At 42.0% G+C, this 22,816-nt stretch overlaps 1 protein-coding gene across 1 annotated transcript in view; it reads right to left on the reverse strand.

The window, feature by feature from the left end:
- Positions 1–13,887: 13,887 nt before the first annotated feature.
- Positions 13,888–22,816, reverse strand: part of LOC121282768 — an 88,341-nt gene continuing 79,412 nt past the window's right edge. The window contains exon 7 of the mRNA XM_041196534.1: positions 13,888–14,506. The gene's annotated coding sequence lies outside the window, so the exon portion shown is untranslated. The remainder of the gene's footprint in view (positions 14,507–22,816) is intronic.

Raw genomic sequence — 22,816 nt, forward strand, 5'->3', positions numbered from 1 at the left:
ACCAAGCCTGTGTCCTCCACGTACTTCTATACAGTGGTGAGACCTGGACAATATATGCTAGGCAGGGGAAAATGCTGAACAGTTTCCACCTTCGCTATTTCAGTTTTATCCTTGGTATCTATTGGCAAGACAGAGGTCCTAAAGTATTCCAATTCCACTGAATCATGTCCTCCTGGATGTTCATACCTCTGTTACATGGACACCTGCAAGCAAGATCTGAAGGTGGCAGGTATTGACACTGACACCAGGGAGACAGTCGCTGATGGCCATGACTTCTGGAGGCTGACTGTTTGGAGGGGCATTGGAAGAGGCGAGCAGAAACAAAAAGTTCAGGTGGCCATGAAGAAACAGAGGCTAGTAAATTGTGCACCTTCACAGCCCACTGTCTTCCTCTGCAGCAAACATGGCAGAGAGTGCCATGCCAGAGTGGGGCTCCTGAACCATGTCAGGCGATACTTAACACAGAGCTGGCCACCATGGCCCAAACCATCATCTTACGAGATGGAAAGCTGCCATCTTGCATCTTACCCTGCTCCAGGATTCCATTCCTGGGCCCATTTTGTAAGTGGGCCAGGGAGACAAGGCCCATGGCTGAATTGCCATTCTGTGCTGCTTCAGAGAGTGGTACTGCAATTCTCACCATCATCTTGGGCTTGAGAGCTGAGAATAATGCTGACATTTTCTTAGTCCCATCCATTATCATGCTGGCTTGTGTACGTGAGCAGGCATCAAATGAAGACTATATGTTGGGTGGGGGAGGGGAGGTTTAGTCAAGGTTGGGTGTTATATCATCCATAAATGGATCACCTGCTAGGAGCAAGGCAAGGTGCAAGGTGGCAGCCTTCCATCTCATAAAACAATGGTTTGCACCGTGGTGGTCAGCTCTGTGTTAAGCATCGCCTGGTCTAGCTCAGGAGCCCCACTCTGACATGGCAGTCTCTGTCACATTTTCTGCAGAGGAAGACAGGCGGCTGAGAAGGTGCATGATTCATTGGCTTCTCTTTTCTCTGGGCCCTCTTCTTGGCCAGCTGAGCTTTATGTTTCTGCTCGCTTCTTCCAATGTCTTTCCAAACAGTCTGTCTCCAGAGGTCATGGCCATCAATAATTGTCTTCTAATTGTTAGCGTCAACGTCCACTATCTTCATCTTGGAGGTGTCCTTGTAAAGGAGGTATGGACGGCCAGGAGGTTGTGACCCAGTAGCCACTTCACTGTTTTTAGCCTGTTGACAAATGGAGAAACGCTAACAAGGAACTTGTCCATAGAATTGAATCCACTAAGGTTTCAGCACTTTTCAAAGAAGCTGAAAAAACTAGCCATGACAAAGTTGTGTGGGCCACCACAATACTTAACTGTTGATAGAACTTTTTTTGATTACAAATAAAGATTAACCAGTCAAAGTAAAAAATCAGCAAGCACAGCATCAAGGGTGGCCTTCGAGTGGTGATGCAGCAATGGCATTCAAGTTGGTAGAGCAACCTCTAATACCCCTCATTATAAATAAACAAACAAAAAATTAATCTAAACGGAGGGAAGAAGTGGATAGAAGATTATTTGACACAAAACTTGTCTGCTGTTGACAGCAGTAGTGCTAAAATATCATTACAGGGGTTGGTTGACTGTCTATTTTTCAATAGTACTTCAGGCAAAAGGTATTATTTTGCACTAATGGCCTTACATTATGACAAATTATTCCTAGTCAGAGGTCTAGCATTTTTATTATTTCACTTTATGTTTCTTGTGAAGCTTCCAACCATGATGTGCTTCCAGGCACTTCGTTATCTTAAAGATTCTGTGTAGATGTTAGTTTTTGTTGTGAATGTGCCTTAACTACTGGTTACAGCCCCATTGCATACAGTGTAACAGCAGAGAAAGAGACCATTTGACTGATAAGTGGAGTGGTCCACAACTTGCTCTCTGCTCTGTCTGGGAGCAATGTATCTTGACCTATCCAATTGCCGGTTTTTTGTTCCCTTATGAGATGCAATGACCCTACTGGCATCCTATAGGTTGGGACTAATTAATGCTTTCACATTCTGTGGAGTGATACATGGTGAAAAAAACTAAAACTGGTAGCACCTGACAGTCTGATATCTGTAAAGAAAGAAAGAACTTTCATTTGCATAGTTCCTTTCACAATCTCAGGATGTTTTTACAACTAATGAAGGACTTTTCCAGTGTAGCCATTGGTCTGTTATAGGAAACATGGCAGCCAATTTTACACACTGCAAGGTCCCACTAACAGCATTGTGATAATGATCAGATCCTCTGTTTTTCATGATCCCCGTAGAGACCGATAACTTTAAAAAGAAATTCGAACTTTCAGTTAATAGCTGAACAAATGACACAGCAAGATTTCACATTTTAAGATGTATACTGTAAGAAACGGACCAAATGCACCACTGACTAAACACTATTTTGGTAGGCAACTTATACTTCAAAGTACAGAACAAAACTTTTAACAAAGCTGAAAAACCTACTATCAGGTTTAAGTAGGCATTCAATTCTTCCAGAATCACTCCAAAATTATTCTCAGCTCCTGAGGGTTTACTCCTGTTCTTTGCCTTTCTCAGCCTGATAACTTCTAGCGCCAGAATTGTCCTACATGGTGATAGTACATGGAAAAATCTTCCAGCCTCATTTTAACTCCTCACAAATTTGGTCTTGTGAATCCGTGCCCATGCTTCCACCCACATCCCAGCGCGGTGAAGCATAGAGACTTCTGGCCTCTAGCTTTTCCCTCTCTCCCTGGCAAGCTAACTGTGTTTGTGAGTTTTCAGGGATATCTTAGAAATCCTTCCCCTCACAAAGCCCATTTCCATGGCAATGTGAATCACATGGACCTTGTATCCAAGTAGCAATGTTGATAAGCTCTCCTTGAGAGTCCAAATCTCATTTTGGAACTAAATGAATAATTTAAAGCACAACTGTTTACAACCTGACAGCCTCAACAATTTTCTGGGATGTTGGAGACTGACAGTCTATCCACTATTAGTAAACAGGCTGTAGCCATAGTCTCCAAACATAAACACCTTGCACCTTCTTCCCAATAAAACAATCTGGGCTATCTTTAATCTCTTTCTATCGAATCACCCAGGCTTGCTCTCAGGCAGACGTTAGAACCGGTCACACAACCCCTTCAATTTATCTTAATTTGAAGACACAGTTCCAAAACACAACAATCTTATAAACCTCATAATTGTAAGTTTTTCAGTAATGTTAGCTGAGGGAGAAACATTGGCCTAGGGCACTGGGGAGAATTCTCTGCTCTTTTAGAAAAGAGTGTCTGTGGGATCTTTTATTTCTATCTGAGAGGCAGAGGGGGCCTCAGTTTAATGTTTCATGCTAAAGATGCCATCTTTGACAATGCAGCACTCCCTCAGTAGTGACTGGGAGAGTCAACAAAGATCTGTAGGAAAAGGCATAAAACAATTCTTTCAATGGTTCCAATACATAGCATCTGCCATCAATATGGGCCAGTGTTCAGACAAGTGAATTTTTAAATTTTATATGGGAATCTAGTAGACGTATTATCTTTTTACACTTCTGAGGAATCTGCGGATGTCAAGGTTGTGTAGGAGGGTGCATTACCGGAGGGGCATTGGCTGCATTGGTTAAGCTATAATGGAACCATTATAGGCCATCTACATTCTCCACAGAGCAAGGAAGTACCAAATAACTGTGAATCATCTCAGGGGTGATGCTGGGATAGTAGTAATGTCACTGGACTAGTAATCCATAGGCCCAGATTAATGTTCTGAGGTCCAGGTTTGAATCCCACCATGACAGCTTGTGAAATTTAACTTTAATTAATAAAATCTGGAATTGAAAGTAATGGTGACCATGAAAGTACCATCAATTGTTGTAAAAACACATATGGTTTGCTAATGTTCTTTAGGGAAGGAAATCTGCTGTCTTTTTTCTGGCCTACATGTGACTCCAGACCCAGAGCAACATAGTTGACTCTTAACTGCCCTCGGAAATGGCCTAGCAAGCCACTCAGTTCAAGGGCAATTGGGGATGGGCAACAAATGCTGGCCTTGCCAGTGATACCCAGATCCCATGAGAGAATAAAGAAATCAACCACTTGAAGTAAGCAGAGATACATGCACTGATATGTTGACACTGAGAGGATGCAGTATCATTGAAGAGCTTACATGTTGAGTGAATGGTGCAACAATATTGTTCTCAGTGGCTCTCCTTTCAAATAACCATTTTCAAAATTATAACTGTACTGAATATTCATGTATTCATGATGACTTTCTTCAATTGCTTTGACGATGGACAGAGAAAACACTTGATTAGAGGCCATATGCAAATCATTACACTAGCACATTTAAGTACCCTTCCCAGAATGCTGCATTCTTTCAGTTCTGGTCTCTGATGTACCCCAACTCCCTTTGTTCCCCCACTGTTGTCTTCATCCATTGAGCCCCTAAGCCCTGGAATTGTAAGAAATTTGAGTCTTTAATAAATGGCTATTTTCTGTATTTTGTGGGATTAGCTAAGCAGCATTGAATTTCTTTCTGGAAAGAGGATTTCTAAACACTTTGATTTCTAAGCAGTCATAATTCAGGCTGCCATGTTGACATTCCTATGTTGTTAGAACTTGTCCTGTGCGCACCCCCTTATCTCCCAGGTGTTTAGAAAAGACCAAGATATGACCCTCAGCGTGATGTAAACTAAAAGTTGACCTTGAGCAGGATGACAACAGGGAAGGGCGGCAACCAACCTGTCAATCTGAGTACCCGCCCTTATCCATTGGTCTGAAGGGTTGAGATAGGGGATTGACACTGGGTAAGCTACCAGCCCCCAGAGATAGTGTATATCAATGGGTGCAAAGGAGGAAGGGAAAATGAACTATTGCCTGGGAGAAGACCAAAAGCCTCCTGATGTCTCAGCTGAACTGAGGGAAAGGCAAAAAAGGGAAGGAAAGGAAGACTGTCATCTGCAATCAGCGAGGACTGTCACCCGGCCACCTGGGGCTGCATAGATCAGCTGCAGCCATTTGTCCATCATCCAGGGCCGGTAAACTGTCACGGGTCGTATACTTTTTCTGTTTAATTAATTAATGCATCATATCTAAAACTGTTGCTTCTTAGTCAACTTAGTAAACCATCTTAACATTACATATGACTAGTCGACTGCGTACTTAGGTATCTGTGGGCCCAAATCCAAAAATCTTACGGAATTATCTCCTTAAGCCAATCTATGTCTCCTCTCTTTCCTCCTTTAAGACACTCGAAACCTTACCTCACTGACCAACCAAGTCAGGCAGGGCGTAAAATTGGCCACCAATTCACTACAAGTTCATTTCATGCTACAGATGAAGAACCATTTCACCCATCTTAGGCACATGGGATGCCTCCTGTGGGATACAGTCACCAAAAGGACTATAGAGGTTGAAGGGAAAAGCCCGCGAGCACATTCTCAACACAGCTAAGAATGGACAGCATATTTCACTGGTTAGGCCTCAGCTGGCGTATTGTGTTCACTTATGGTGCCACACTTGAGGAGGATGTCAAGGCCTAGAATGGTGTTGAGGATGAAGGACTTCAAGTTTGTAGAGAGGCTGAAGAAACCAAGATTCTACTCCTTAGAGCCGAGAAGGTTAAGTGGAGATTTAATAAGGATTGCAACATTATAACAGTAACTACACTTCAAAAGTATTTAACTATATCACTGTTCCTTTACTGTCACTGGATCAAAATCCTAGATCTCTCTACCTAGCAGCACTGTGGGTGTACCTACACCACATGGACTGCAGCAGTTCAAGAAGGTGGTTCACCATCATCATTTCAAAGGTAGTAAGGGATGGGCAACAAATGCTGGCCTAGCCAGCAACATCCACATTCCATGAAAGAATATTTAAAAAATGATTGCAAACGCTTTGGGATGTCCTTAGAATCATAGAATCACACAACATATGGAGGCCATTCAGCCCTTCATACCTGTTCTATGAAAGAGCTCTCCAATTAATCTTCCCTTCCCCCTATCTTCTCCTTTGTAAGTATATATCCAATTCCCCTTTGAATTGACCATGATATAAATACCAGTTTTTCTTTCTATGCTCAAATTTATGGAGGGTTCTGATAGAGTGGATAGGGAGATTTCTAATCTGATGCAATGGATAGGGAGATTTCCAATGGCAGGAGACTTAATGACCAGAGATCACAAATTTAGGATAGTTAACAAAAAAGCCTGCAGGGAGGTAAGAAGAAATTTTCAACATGTCTAGTTATTACTTTATTTATTGGAGGTGGGCATCACTTATTGCTCATTACTAATTGCCCTTGGAACAAGGGCATTTTAAGAGTTAGCCACATTGCTATGGCATGTAGTGTAGGCCAGACAGCCTCCCTAGAGGAGATCAAAGAACCAGATGGGTTTTTACAGTAATTGCTCATGATTATCATTAGGCTTTTAATTCCAGATTTTTTACTGAATTCAAATTTCACCATCTGCTGCAGTGGGATTTAAACCCAGGTTCCCAGAGCAGTACTATAGGTCTCTGGATTACTAGTCCAGCAACAATACCATTATGCCACCGCCTCCCCACATTATGGTCAGGAGTGCACTGCCTGAAAGGGTTGTGGAAACAGATTAAATAATATCTTTCAAAAGGGAATTGGATAGACACTTAAAAAGGAGAAATTTTCAGAGCCATGGAAAGAAAGCAGGGGAAGATGAGACTAATTGGATAGTTCTTTCAAAGAACCTGCAGAAGCATGATGGGCTGAATGGCCTCATTTTTGTCCTGTATTCTTCTATGGCACATCCTGTTTTGATCAGGATGTCCTGACATTGAACAGCAGCAATGAGATATGCAGTAAGACCAATACAACTCTCCAGTTGGCAACATCTGCTGCCTTCCTTGTTCAGCAAAAATATCTCACTCCCAGCCCATGTATCAGACTGAATTCTATCCATTCAACACATGCACATTTCAGATATAGGACCACTGACATTACATAAACAGCCAGAAAGGAATGTCAGATGGAATTTGAAATCTGTACTTTTTGCCTCTTTGTCATCCCAGTAAACTTTACAATGATGTTTAATAAATAAATGATGGTTTGATGTTTACTTATCATCCCGGGTGCTTTGTCTCCCAGTCTGGCAATGTCTCAATTTTAAAATCCTGATCCATTGTTTCCACATCCCTCACCCGTCCCTACCTCCTCCAACACCCGCCACCACACCCCCTCCACTCCAAGGTCTCCGCACGCCTCCAACTTGGACACTTGCCAGAATCCCATTGCTCATTTGATGCTTAGACCCGAAGCTCTGGAATTTCCTTCCTAAGCCTCTTTGCCTCTCTTTCCGCTCTTTTAAGACACACCTGAAAAATGCCCTTTGATCAACCTTTTGGCCACCTGCCCTAATATCTCTTTATGAGGCTCGGTGTCAAATTTTGTTTGATGATGCTTCTGTGAAGCACCTTGAGATTTTTATACTGTGATAAAGCCGCTATATAAATGCGAGTTGTTGTTGATGTAAGAAAGCACTTTGGCGGGGGGGGGGAGGGGGGGTCCTGAGATCATAAAAGGCACCATGCAAGGGTAAGTTCTTTCCTTCTTTCCAAGACAGGCGAAATTTGGAGCAGCTGATTGATCACAGGAGGTCACTGAGTTCAGAGTTGGCCTTGTGTTGCGAGATGCTGGTAGAATCTGCTTTGGGATCAGGGCTGGGCTCATAACAGCTGAACCCGGGGCAGACAGCTGCATTCCATTCAATTACCCAGCAGATGTGGCTGGAGATATCAGCACTGCTTTTTATGGTTCAGGAAACATTGCCGTAACTGATCCTTATCTGTAGTAGGATGATTTGCTTTTAGTGCAGGAAGCGTTTTGTCTTTTGTATGTTAAAGTGAGCAAGGCCATAATTGGAGCATTCCCTTTCCCTCTCTCCATACCCTGGCCCTCTTCCTCACTCCCCAGCTCTCATTACTCCTCCTCCCCCTCTCTCTGCTGTCTCTCCTCCCCGCCTCCTCCTCGCCTTTTCCACATCCCTTCCCCCACCCTCACTCTCCCCCACTCCATGCCCCATCCCCTCCCCCAGCATCATGACCCTTCACTGCACCCCCTTCCTGTCCCCTCCTCCTCCCAACCTCCCTTCCCCCTTTCACATGCCATCTCTCAGAATGAAAAAAACAGTAAAAACTGGGAAATAAGAATACTGGCCCGAACTGGTCTTGTATACCTTAAAATGGAACATCAGTGAAAACTTGGAAATATGAGTATTGGTCTAAACTGTTTCTTCCTATTGGGCTCACCCTTCCCCTGCCCCTTCCCACTCTCCCTCCCCTGTCAGGCCTTACGCCACTCTGCAGGTTTAAAGCACCAAAAATAAAAATGGCATGCAAATGAATGTTTGGTTACTAAAGTGATCGGGGTTTATTGAAGGACGCAAAGGTCAGTCTCCAACTGCAATAATGATTCTGGAAATTGCTATTTAGTGACTAAAAACAAGCCACTTATTCTCTTCCTGAATCACAGTGGCAGGGAATCATTTTTAACTATCCTCCAACCCCCATTCCACCTGATGGAAACCAACCTGGGGGCAAGCAAGGGAGGGGTGGTTCAAATGGAGTTGGGGGAGGAGCAGAAGAGGAGAGGCCATAATTGGTTCCTGTCCCAATTTGACTGACTGCAATTTTAAATTGGACACCTCCCTCTAAACAAGTGAGCTGCCCTTAAAAATATGCAGATTGAGCTCTAATGATGACATCTGAAGACCAAAGTGGGGTTTGGAGAGCAGTGATGGCCATGCCATCTTGCAAGACCCTGTGAGAGTTGGGTTGGCTGGATTGTGATCTGGAAAAGAACCAGCAAGGTAATGTTTTTGTAATAAGATCAGAAAATGCTCAGCAGGCCAGGCAGCATCTGTGGTGAGAGAAGCAGTGATATTGTTTTGCCTTTTTGACCTTTCATCAGCACTGGGAAAAGTTTTTTTTAAAATTATTCATTCATGGTATGTGGGTATCACTGGCTAGGCCAGCATTTGTTGCCCATCCTTAATTGCCCTTGAGAACGGAATGGCTTGTTAGGCCATTTAAGAGTCAACCACATTGCTGTGGGTCTGGAGTCACATGTAGGCCCCAGGTAAGGACAGCAGATTTCCTTCTCTAAAGGACATTAGTGAACCAGGTGGTTTTTTTACAACAATCAACAATGGTTTCATGGTCATCATTAGACTTACTCCAGGTTTCTTTTTTATTGAATTCAAATTTCACTACCTGCTGTGTTGGGATTCGATCTCTGGATGTCCAGTGAGCAAGTGGAAGGGGGGAGTGGGATGAAGAACAAAAGAGAAGGACTGTGACAGAATGGAGAGCAGGAGATAGTAAATGACATCAGGGTTCATGGTGCAAGGCCAAAGGTAATGGTAATGGACAAGTGAAAAAACAAAGGATGTGTTTAGAGGAGGTATGAATGGCAGGATCCTGAATAACTGCCATCCGAAAGCAAAGAGAAAGAAACAAGATAGAAAAACGAAACTGTGGTTATCTGATGTATAATATACCGTTAAGAAGAATGTTATAATGGAAAATCACTTGATCTTAGTATCCAGTAGAGGAGTAGCGTGGGCTACCACAGTAGTCAGTATAGTTAGAGTTTGCGGTGTAGAGACAGAGTTTGAGTTGACAGCATACAAGTGTAGCTGCATAGTTCCTTTGTACGTAAGCAGAACGTGTTCCACCTAAGAAGTGTCTACTGACCTACTCTGTCTATTGTACCAACTCTGCCATCCCAAAACAAGCGTGCAACCTGGATCCATAAGTCCCAACAAACTGGTGACCAGGATCCAACAGAAACAAAATGGAGGCAGAAGTTACAATCTCAACTCAGTGTTGAGTCCAGAAGGCTGTGAAGTGCCTAGTCAAATTAATCAACATAAAAAAAATACATCTAAGTCTTGACCCATTCTTGATCAGGCCAAGTCCATAAGGTTTTTGTAATTTTATTTCGGGTCCTTGCTGCCTGGGAGGGGAAGGAGTTCTCTTTGACCCCAAAAGGAAACCTTGGGTCTCCCTTGCTTTGGGATTCCCTCCACATTCCTCCCCTTCCCTCCTCACCCCTACAGCATCATTTGATTAACTGCCAGGGACCGATTTTGTAGGCCTCTGGTTGCAGCTCTTGTCTCCCAAACTCATCAAGGAACATATTAATGATGTTCTAATTATGGATTTAGTAACACAGGAACAGCCAGTGACCATTCAGCCCTCCAAGTCTGTTCTACAATTCAATTAGATTATGGCTGCTTTGTAGCTTAACTCCATCTAACCACTTCCTCCCATAAACCTTAATATTCATGCTTTGATGTCTTCACCAATGAGGCAACAGCAGGAAGCACAACCCGCTCTAAACCACCAGCCTCACAACCTGAAAAGCAGGGATCAAACAACAAATAAATATAAGGTACGAATGAGACTGAGTTGTCAGGGTTCAAGGACCACATATAGCCTATAAGCCTCAGCTTAGACTGTGTCACTCTCTTTATCAGCAACATCCATTTTTAAAGAAGTACAACAGTTACAATTTCTCCAAAAAGATGTTAAGAATGCAGTCTATATTCAGGAACAATTCTCTTGCCTACAGGTAAGCAGGCTGAAGGTTCAAATCCCACCAGAGGTCTGAGTATAAAAATCTAGGCTGGTGCTCCATTGAGGTACTGACGGAGTGTTGCACTGTCATTGGTGTTGCTTTAGGATGAGATGTTAGACTAAGGCTCCATCCACTCTCTCGTGTGGATTTAAATATTCTATGATAATATTTTAGAGAAAAGCAGTGGAGTTCTCCTGGTCAATATTTATCCCTCAACCAACATTACGAAATAAAATCTGATTATTATCGCATTGCTGCTTGTCAGAGTTTGCCAATTGCAGAGTTGGACATGCAAATTGACTGCACTTCTAAAGTATTTTATTGGCTGCAAAGCTCTTTGGGATGTCCTTTCGTCATGCACACTGCATTAATGTAAGTTGATTTTTTAAAAAGTTTTTCTTTCAGAAGATCCCCAACTCAATTCAATAACAATTGAAACTGGTTTGCCAAAATCCAAGGTCATAGAAAGCCTGCCCCAAATGTTTTTAGAAGGATTTAAGCATCTCATTCTTTTCCCTGACTGAATGAAATGTACACTGTGATTTGAGCATGATCGACAATTACAAATAATGGTTGAATCTATGAATTTTCAACTTTAAAAACTTGACACAGCATTTATTAAGAATTTATTGCCCTTCTCTATAGTCATTATCATATTTACACTACTAAGACTAATTTTTCAGGTATTTTTAACTTAATTAACAATTAATAATTTTTTTTATAAATTCATTCTCAGGGGAGTAGAGGGACAGGAGGAGGCCATTCAGCTCTGTGACCCTGTGCCACGATTCAATTAGATTATTGTTGATCCGTATCTTAACTCCATTTACCAAACTTGGTTGCATATCCTTTGATACCCTTACCAAACAGAAAGTTGACAATCTCAGTTTTACAAATAGTAAAGTACAGAATGTGAGTATTGCTGAAACATTTTGTCTTGCACACAACAGGACAGATGCAAGAATACCAAATTTCAGAGGGAACAACAATTTATACTGCATGAGAAAAGGATACTTTTTTAAAAAATTAATTTACAGGATCTGGGCATTGCTGGCTAGGCCAGTGTGTATTGCCCATTCCTAATTACCCTTGAGGAGGTGGTGGTGAGCTGCCTTCTTGAACCGCTGCAGTCCCTGTGGTGTAGGTACACATTCAGTGCTGTTAGGGAGGCTGCGCCAGGATTTTGACCTAGTGACAGTGAAGGAATGGCAATATAGTTTCAAGTCGGGATGGTGAGTGGCTTGGAGGGGCACTTCCAGGCGGTGGTGCTGATTGATAGACAAATGGACTCTGGTCAAGGCATTGCCATGGAGAGTGCACCAGGGAACAGTTATCCCCCAAGCTTCAAAATCAAAAAAGTCATCAATTCTGATTGGCAAATGTATTGCCAATGGGGAATGCACCAGAGAACAATTGCCCCTTATTTTATTTAATTGAAAAAGGTACAATGCCTGGACATACTTTTTCTATTGCAGAGGACAGGGCCCTGCATATGAATACATGTAGCTTCTAGCAAGCATAAGTAAGCCACATTTGTGAGTCTGACTGATAATCGTAAATTAGTCCTGAGTGTAATTCTTAGCACACTGGGGATTGTTCAGCAAGTGCTGTCCAATCGCAGAATCACATACAATGATTCTTTCTGAGTTTTACAAGCATGGGCTGATTGAGTACAATCAATGCTCTGCCTATGGTGAGCAGCCGAAGGGACATGCTTTAGATATGATCCAGCAGTCGTTGGAATGTATGGTCCACACATCTGCCATCGCACCGGCACTGAAATTCATATAACATATTATTCATTTGTGTGGTAGGCAGATAACCTTTTTGGCTTGATGGCAGCATCCTGTTAGTGGAGAATACCAGTCGTGTTGCTACTGCATATGTAGCAATGTGAAATGACTAGCTTCATCTGTTCCTCAAATTTTTGACACCTTATCCTTCCAGGGTAATTTGAGGTAGACTGGGCACTTTTCAGGACCGAAAATGGCGGCCATAGGCCAATTTGAGTTTCTGCAATATACAGCGAGCAATGATCTGATCAGGATAGCCATTATCCTGCAGGATAGCTTTGATGCGGCCTACTTCGGCATCAAGCTTGCACAGTGAGCAAATGTCTGCTCGGCCCTATTTATAAGGAAAGAACAAACTAAACACTAGTGAGACTCCATAGATGAATAAAGAATAACGGGGACAATTGAGAGTTAGGAAAGAGGCATTCTTAGGCAGAATTTTTCGTGCCTATTGGTGTCAGGTATCATGGTGGGCGTGAGCAGTCAATATGGCAGGAAAGCCAAAAATCGGTTTCACGACGTTGTGAAACCAGTTTGCAATCATCCACTGCGCCTGTCAATGGCAGGTCACATTTCCCACCACCACATGTTGGGAACTTCATTTTAATACATTTGCATATCATTATAAGCCCTTCTCATTGGAATCATTTCCCCACGCTGGAACATCTGGACACAATCATGCCGACGTGTTTCACAAATCAACATAAGCGATGTACACCTGGCGAGCAGCACCTCACTCAGGACTTTGAGGCTTGTTTGCCTACCTTCCTTAGGGTACTCAGGGTCATCAGCACCAGGCTTCGCAGGCAGCCCCACACCACTTTTTTAAGGGGTGGCTCGTGGGCAGGTCTCTACTTACGAGACCAGCCCTGAGGTGGGCGTGGCTTTTCAATGGCTGCAGGGCTCTAGCTTGCTTGGAGAAGGGGAATAAGTGGCCTTAGGCAAGGGAAGAGGCTGCAGGGCTAGGGCATTACTGGGGAAGGGGGGTATCCAAGGGTGTGTGTGAGGATACATGTTGACTTGTCCAAGTTCCCTCAAGAAGGTGAGGGCTGAGAAGGCAGTTTCCAGAGGAGATGAGGCCAGATGGAGATGTGAGGGTATGTGTGAGAGAGTGAGTTAAGAGAGAGAGCTGGCAGTGAGTGAGATGCCAGTGAATGTGTAATGGCCTTATGAATGCGTGAGTTTAGAGTGATGAGATGGTTGCCATACTCTGGTGGCACAGATGAGATCATTCATCCTCTTTCTGCACAGGATGGCGAGCCTCCTCTGTGCAGTGTTAGCTGTCGTCTTGCCTTTTGGGGCCATGTCTTCTCTGCGGCAATCCTAGGCTGGAAGCACTGAGAGGTGTGCACGCGGCTGCACTTTAAATCTGACGCCTGGCATGAGGAAGCAGCGAGGTGACGGCGTGGTGGGCAAATCAGAGGCTGCCTGCCAGTGAAACAGCGTGCTTCCTAGGAATGCATGATTAATGAGACGGGATTGAGGCAATACAGCATGAAAAGCCACCATTGCGGCTGCCGGGTAAAACGTTCTTTTTCCCAACTTCTACCGCACTTAGTGCAAATCTGGAACAATTCCATCTATTGATTATATAGAAAGCAGAGGAGTGCATGATAAGCGAGAGATTAGGAGAAAAGTGAAAAGAAAGCAATTAAGAAGGCAAAGATGGACTATTAAATTAAATTAGCAAGGAGCATAAACCAAAATAATAAAATATTTTACAGGCACATCAATAAAAAAGAGAAGGCTGTGATGTTCCTAGGACCATTAAGGAATAAACTGGATGATATCACAGGCAACAATAGAGAGATGCCAAAGGTATTAAATAGTTACTTCACCTTGGTGTTTACCAGGGAGATAGAACAGATTGACATAACATTGAGTGATGAGATGAGCAATAAGTGCATTTAAAGTAAAAGAAAGGGATGTCTTGAACAAACTAAACAAACTCAGTGGGGCTGGTTAGCTCAGGTGGTTAGGCACCTTAGTGTGTTCAGGATAACACTAGCAGCACGGGCACCGATCCCCATTCCAGCTGAGGCAGATTTGGGGCCTGCCTCCTCACTCTACCCCACAGTGGCTCAGCGATCCTTGATCAAGGGTTTGACCTGGAGGACAAGAAGAAACAAATTCAAAGAGGGCAAAAGCATTGATCCAGATGGATTGCATCCATAAATTTTAGAAGAATCGAGGGAGGAGATAACATTGGCTTTGTTACTTATATTTAATAACATGCTAGAAAAAGGTGTAGTGCCAGAGCACTGATGGAAAGCTAATGTAATTCCTGTATTTAACAAGGTGGTAGAACATGTCTATGGAATTATAAACCAGTCAGCTTATCATCCGTGGTCAGAAAAATAATGGAATCCTAACTAAAGGAGAGAATAGAAGGACATAGAGAAAGGAGGAATATAATAATGAATAGTCAGCATGAATTTCAAAAGGGAAAATCTTGGTGGACGAACTATATTAAATTTTTTGAGGAGGTAGCAAAGAGAATAGGCAATGGTAATGTAGTAGCTGTAAGTTATCTGGATTTTCAAAAGGCCTTTGATAAGATGCTCCATAATAGACTATGAATAAGGTCAGAGAACCTGGAGTCAGGGGACAAGTGGCAGAATAAATTTCTAGTTGGCTTCAAGACAGAAGGCAGAAAGCAGAGACTGGGAGTAAAGGGTGGCAGAGTGGTGGAAGGTAGGAAGCAGTGTTCCATGAAGTCCGGTGCTTGGACCACTGCTGTTGACAATTTATATTAACAATTTTGACTTTAGGAACAAAAATACAATTTCTAAATTTGCGGATGACATCAGTTTGGGGATGGAGAGAGTTGGGGGTGAGGGCGGCAGCAGGAGTGGTGTGGGTATAGTTCATGCTGAGGAGAACTGCAACAAATTACAGGAAGACATTAATAAACTTGCAAGATGGGCAAATAATTGGCGAATTAACTTCAACGCAGATAAAAGTGAGAGTGCATTTTGGTAGGAAGAATAGGGAGGTCATTTATTACTTGGAAGGTGCAAGTCTAGATGTGGTAGAGGAACAATGAGTATAAATGTAATACAAATACACCAATCACTAATTGTTGTGCCACAGATCAGCAAGGCCATAAAAAAGCAAACCAAGCACTATGTTTTATTTCTAGAAGGATAGAAAAGTAGGGAAGCTACACTAAACCTGTATCAAACCTTGGTTAGACCACATGCAGTTCTGGTCAATATTTTATACGAAGGATATGGAGACGCTGGAGAAGGTGCAGAGAAGATTTAAAAGGATAATGCCAGAATTGTGTGGGTATACATCTCAGGACAGGCTGGGTCTCTTTTCTCTTGAAAAAAGAAGGCTCAGGAGTGAGCTAATTGAGGTCTTTAAAATTATGAAAGGTTTTAATAGAATAGATACTGAGAAAATGTTTCCACTTATGTGGAAGAACATAACTAAGGATCATCATGTTACAACCCCAGCTGTTGTTAATACTGGACAAGCTGGATCCCAGAGTGAAATCTGGCTTGATAGATCCTAACTTTTTATTAGAAACCATAGAGGGAAGCTACTGAACAAATTCACAGGAGTCTACTGATAAACTTTTAACAAAAATAATAAAATATTTATTAGAACAAGAAAATGAACTATATTACACTAGGAAAAAAACGTTTAGAAAGATCTTAATACAAACACAAGAAGATGATTCAATTTCCCAATATTCCTTTACCCAGCAATATCTCTACAGACACATAAACCAGTTAAGAGTTACGAGTAGCTTGACACAAAGGCTTCCTGGTTGGGACTGACACACATGCAAATGATTTTATTCCAGTGAATTCTTGTGCATTCACATGATGCTTCTCATCCAACTCATATCTCTCCCCAAGACAACCAAAAATAACTACACTTTAGACTCACTGTTTCAGTAGCAACACTGCTAAACTGATCACGTTACTGAGTTCTATAACTGACTGTTCAGTTAACTACAGTACCACGAGGCTTGTAATTTTTCTTCTCAGAGTTGAGAAACCCTGTCTTCCCTCTGAAACACACTGACTGAACTGCCTCTCAGTTCCTGTCTTTCTCTTTCTCTGTCACTCGACTGTCGCAAAGCAACAGCAAAGCTTTTCTACTTTTCTTTTGAACCCCTGAACTCTCAACCCCCTCAGCCCATCCTTTGAACTTCAGAGTTTGTAAAACCTTGTCAGAATTGTATGTTGGGGTGAGAGGAGGTAAAGAGGTTTCCTTGCCCATGTTTGGCCTGATGTTACAAGACTTGTTGAAGACACCCAGGGTAATCCCCTTCCAACTGTATATCACCACTGCCAGTGAGGCAGGACATATCCAGCGGTGTTACTTGTAAGGTATGATTCTGTGACTATAACTACATCAGACTGTTACTTGACTTGTCTGTTAGACAGCTCTCCCAATTTCAGCATAGGCTCCAGATGTTAGTAAAGAGGACTTTGCAGTGTCAGCAAACACTTAGGTCAATCCTAGGCAGCTCATCCAGGTATTATATTGAACTCAAACTTCACTGTCTGCTGTGGTGGGATTTGAACCTAGTATCCCAGGGCATTACCCCAGGTCTCTGGATTAGTAGCCTAGTGATAATACCATTACGCCACCATGTCCACTATAAGCCACAGCGCTTCATGTGACCCACAATGCTGTGAATCATTGGGCTTGTAATGACAGTCTGACAGTTTCACAGTCACGGTTACAGAGGCTAGCTTTTTATTTCCAAATTTTTTAATGTGACTTCAAACTTTCAAAAGGCTGTGATGGCGATTTTTGACCCAGTGATGGCGAAGGAACAATGATACAGTTCCAAGTCAGGATGGTGTGTGGCTTGGAGGGGAACTTGCAGGTGGTGGTGTTCCCATGCACCTGCTGCCCTCGTCCATCTAGGTGATGGTAGTCAAGAGTTTAAGAGGTGATGCCAAAAAAAATCATGAGGACTAGAAATTGTAGTTGACTTACATGCCTGATTTCCCATCAATGCTTTTCTTCCCTAATTTTTGTAAATTCTAATTCTTCACAAATTTAAAATTTTCACTCAGCTTTGCAGATAGAACACAAGTTGTTGCTGTTGTGTAGTTCATGGCATTGGATGCTAATGGGAGGTTTGCGATATATCATTGACCAATTGGTCACGGATGCCAGCGAAACCTATAATGACAACATGCTACTTACACTGCTGGGCATTATAAACCACATTGGACTTCATCAGATGAGGTCTGGAGCCAACGGCATGGAGTGATAATCTTCAATAGAGCATTGCCCTCATGTATTTCAATAGAACTAAACTAATCTCTTCAGACTTGAAGTAACACAAGGGTGCACCATGGTGGTGTTTTTATAAGCTTCTAGCAGCAATGATAGGATGTTGCAAAAGTGTTTGCAAATTTATGAATGACCCTGGAATAGTTATCAAGGTCACACTGAAACAGTACACGTGAAAGTTTAATGAGGGCATTATATGTAGCATAACTCCTCCTCTCAGCGCTGCCACAGTTTGAAATATTGTTCCTGATAATACTTAAATGGTGCTTTTGGAACAAAAAGCCATTATAGCCATTATAGTTAGGGCCCGATAATATTGGCATTCAGTGAGGAACCGCTCAGACATAATTTTGCTTTGATCTTTGCTTTCAGAAGAAAGTGTCTGCTTGTGCCACAATCCAAATGCTTTTCACAAAACAGCAGAAGTCTGTTTTTTATTAAATAATGTAAAAGATTAATAGTCATGCATCAAGGAACAAAATCCAAAGCGCAGCTCAAATGGGTTTGGAAAGCTCATGTCCTTTGTAAAATCTTTTATTAATTCTGAGATGTGGACATAGCTTGGTTGCTTTGGTGAAGATGAGTTAGCTTGATCACTTCAGAGGGAAGTTAAGAGTCAGCCAGGTTGATGTGGGACTTTTCTCTGATCCGTTCATGCGACGTGGGCGCAAGTAAGCCCAGACCAGGTAAGGATGGCAGGTTTCCTTTCTTAAAGAACAGAAGTAGAAACATTTTCTCTGTATCTATTCTATCAAAACCTTGCACAATTTTAAAGAGCTCTATCTTAGGTCACCCCTCAGCCTTCTTTTTACAAGAGAAGAGAGGCCCAGCCTGTCCTGAGATGTATACCCACACAATTCTGGCATTGTCCTTGTAAATCTTCTCTGCACCTTCTCCAGCGTCTCTATATCCTTTGTATAAAATGGTGACCAGAACTGCATGTGGTCTAACCAAGGTTTGATACAGGTTTAGTGTAGCTTTCCTACTTTTCAATTCTATCCCTCTAGAAATAAAACTTAGTGCTTGGTTTGCTTTTTTATGGCCAGGTTTCACTCTGGGATCTAGCTTGTCCAGTGTTAACCGGAGGGATATTTTACAGCAATCTGACAGCTTCAAAGTCTCATTTACTGAGGCCAGCATTTTATTTCCAGATTTTATAATCTGAATTCAAATTCTCCAGCTGTTATGATGAGGTTTGAGCTCATTTTCTACTAGGTTATTAGTCCAGGTCTCTAAATTACTAGAGCTGTATCACATAATCGTGCCCTCCCAGCCTGTGATGTTACATCTATTAATTTTAATGAACACTATATGACAGCTGACAGTAAACAACTTTGAGATATGAACTCCCAGAATTTGCCAGAAGCGGTGCAGTCAAATTTGTTACTCCAATCTTCGAAATGAAGTAAAGTCATGGAAATGTAAAAATAACTTGCATTTATATGGCAACATTAATATACATATAGGTCCCAAGGGATTTGGCAAGTGGAACTAATTGGATAGCTCTTTCAAATAGCGAACATAAGCACGATGGGAAGAGTGGCCTCCTTCTGCAGTGCATCTTTCTATGATTGTGCAAGATCTTTCAGCACCACCGCACCATCGGTGCTTTTAGTACTATCTACAGGACACATATCATTATCAGGTTTGGGTTGCATTTTCAATCACTGCTTGTGCTATTATGGTTGAAAACTTGTTTAGCAAATTACTCTCTTCTAAAATTTTTTGAGGTTTTAAAAAAACTTTTTTTAATATATTGATTTTCAAACTGCATAAACTTTGAACTTTTGAGCATGTTATTATTTGTATATGGGAATTTATTCTTTAGTAAAAGAAAGAAATATTTTTATATCACCATTCTTGACCTCAAGACAAAGCGCTTTACAGTTAGTGAAATACCCTTGAATTGGAGTCACTGTTGTAATGTAGGAAACATGGCACAGCAAGCTCCCACAAACAGAAATGTGGTAATAGCAGATAATATGTTTTAGTCATGTTGTGAAATGACGGTTGGCCAGGATTTTAGGGAGGACTCCCCTGCTCTGCTTTTAATACCTCCAAATGATAGAGCAGATGGGAATCTTTAACATCTCATCTGAAAGAAGACATCTCTGAGAGTGCAGGACTCTCTCAGCACTGCACCATCCTGTCAGTTGAATGTTTTGATCAAGTGTCTGGAGTGGGATTCAAACCCGTGACCAGCTGATTCAGAAAATAGTGTGCTTACAACTGACCCACAGCTGACAAACCCACTAACAGTAAATTTTTCACTTATCCTCTTCTGGTGCATTGAGAAAATGCACACTCTAAATCCAGGACTTTGCAATAAATTAAGAAGCAGAAAGCTACTTCTAAATAATTTAAAGTAGGAACAGAAGGAGCAGAAGAGATTTACTAGAATGCACTAGGGTTGAGGGGCTTCAGTTATGTGGGGAAATTAGAGAAGGTGTGATTGTTCCTATTCGAGCCAGGAATGGGTTAATGAGAAATTAAGTAGAGCTGTTTAAAATTATGAAGTGTTTAGATCGACTGGATAGGAAGAAACTTTTTCCACTGGTAGAAGGTCTTGTAACCTGAGGAAACAGACTTATGATAATTGGCAAAAGAGTCAGAGGGGAAGATGAGGAAAGTTTTCTTTTTACGCAGCAAGTCACTGTGACCTGGAAAGTGTGACCTGAAAGGGCAGTGGAAACAGATTCAATTGTAAAGGGAATTGGATAAATAATAGAAAAGGGAAAAAATGCATATCTGTGGGGAAATGGCAGAAGAGTGGAACTAATTGGATAGTGCTTTCAAAGAGCTGGCACAAGGAAGATGGGACATATGGCCTCCTTTTGCACTGTATCATTCTATGATCATAAAGGCAGGAAACAGTTGGCATTGGAGAAAGGGAAGTAGGAGGAGTTAGTATTTGAGAGCACAAAGACAGCTGTAGGTAGAAAAAGGGAGGAGACTGATGGTTGAGGATGAAGGTCATAGGCAATTTGAATCCAATTCTCCTGCACTTCCCTCATTACCCTCCAACATTACTCTGTTATAGCCTGCTGCTAATATAATACCCAACTCTTAGCAACCCTCAGTATCAACAGGCTCTACCAGGTGCACTGGCCCAAAACCCTTTCCCAAATCTGGCTAAAGCCAAGAAGCCCCTCCCATCTTCCAAGGCTTTTTTCCCGCTTCTCAATCCTGGGAATGCCTCAGAGTACCAATCTGGACAATATATAGTTGTGTAGCGAGTGCCCAGTTTGTTTGCTGACCTATTGGAGTACAAGGTCTGCATGCTCTATCGATTGAGAATTCTATCCCTGCCACAAACTCAGTTCCCTAGCTATTGACTCCATTTCTCTCCCTGGAACTCTCTGGGGCTAAACTCGACTGTTCATAACCTTGTGTCATATTTGACTCTGAAATGAGCTTCCAATCACATATTCTCTACAATACCAGGACTTCCTATTTCCATCTCCCTAACATTACCCAGTTTCACTCCTTCCTCAGCTCATCTGCTGCTGCAACCTTCATCCATGCTTTCATCACCTCTAGGCTTGACTATTCCAATGCTCTGCTGACAAACCTCCTATCTTGCACCCTCCATAAACTATTACTCATCAAAAAATCTTCTGCCCGTGTACTAACTTGCACCAGGTACATTTCACCCATCACCCCTGCGCTTGCTGACCTACATTGGCTCTCAGTCAAGCAACTTCTTGATTCTAAAATCCTCATCCTTGTTTTCAAATCACTTGATGGCCTCATCCTATCCCCATCTCTGTTGCCTCGTCCAACTCTACAGCCCTCCGAGATCTCTGCACTCCTCCAATTCTAGCCCCTTGCACATACCCCATCTTAAATCATTCTACTGTTGGAGGCTGTGCCTTAAGCAGCCTTTTCCCTTAGCTCTAGAATTTCCTCCCTAAATTTTTTTGCCTCTCAATCACTCTTTCCTCCTTCAAGATGCTCCTTAAAACTATCTCTTTGACCAAGCTTTTGGTCATCTTCCCTGATATCTCATTACTTGGATCGATGACAAATTTTGTTTGATGACACTTTGTGAAGCATATTTTGGTATTTTACTACTTTAAAGGCATTAAATGAGTGCATTTAAAAACACCGCATCTATTAAAGGTAAAGGATCCATATGCTTCCTGTGAAAGAAAGAGGGAATTTGCATTAATTTTATAGAGATTTTCACTACCTTGGGACATCCCAAAGCAATTTGCAGTCAATTAGGTTCTTTTTGAACTGTAGTCACTTTTGTAATGTAGAAAATGCAGCAGCCAATTTATGTATAGCAATCTCCCCCACAAGCAAGATGTGATTATCAGGCAGCTTCCCCTTTAAGGAACTACCTGAGCCCTGGATGAACATGTGTCAATCACAGCAGATTAGCAATCTGCAGTCATCGGTCTTGTCATGCAAACCATGTCTATGGGACAGAGAGACCCTTCTGCAAGAGGCAAGTGAGGTTTTTGGAATTAATATGGTCTTATTTGAAGGCCTTGAAATATTATTCAAATATTAGTAGTCAAAGACCAAATAGAAATGACCTTTTAGCTTCCCAGCGTTCCTATGTCATGGCCAGTACTATATTTTGTTGTGATGTATGGTAAACCTCCTGTGGAAATAATTGTGCTTCCACTGAAGTGCCAAGTAGCTGATTTTTTAAAAGGCCAAATGGCAAGCAAGTAAATAGATTATAACTGCATCGTGGAAGGAAATAAGGTGCTTGTACATCAGCAGTTTAACTGGTGTAAAATGGCAGCAGTATATCAAAGCAGCAAGGATTCTTGACATAAGCATTTCAAACTGTACAATTGACATGAAAGCCATGTTGATCTCAGCTTTGTTTGATTCCAAGGCAGATGCTGCTCAATAAACACCCAGGACCTTGTGTCCTTGAGTGTTTATAATGAGATTATCTTCCCAGCAAACATGATGTTCTTGACAAAATGCTGCCCTCAAACAGGGCGACTGTCACAAAATGGAAATCATTGGAAAAAGATTTTGTTCTTTATTTATGGAATTGGAACCCTTAAAGAAAATTAAGCCAGCACATATTCGAGAGTGATGGTCTTTCTAATGTTTTCAATCACCAAGAATTTCCTAAGGTTGGGGGGGTGGGGAGCGCACTTTCTGAATGTAACCAACAGATT

Source organism: Carcharodon carcharias, chromosome 10, assembly GCF_017639515.1.
Source record: "Carcharodon carcharias isolate sCarCar2 chromosome 10, sCarCar2.pri, whole genome shotgun sequence".
Taxonomy (NCBI): Eukaryota; Metazoa; Chordata; class Chondrichthyes; order Lamniformes; family Lamnidae; genus Carcharodon; species Carcharodon carcharias.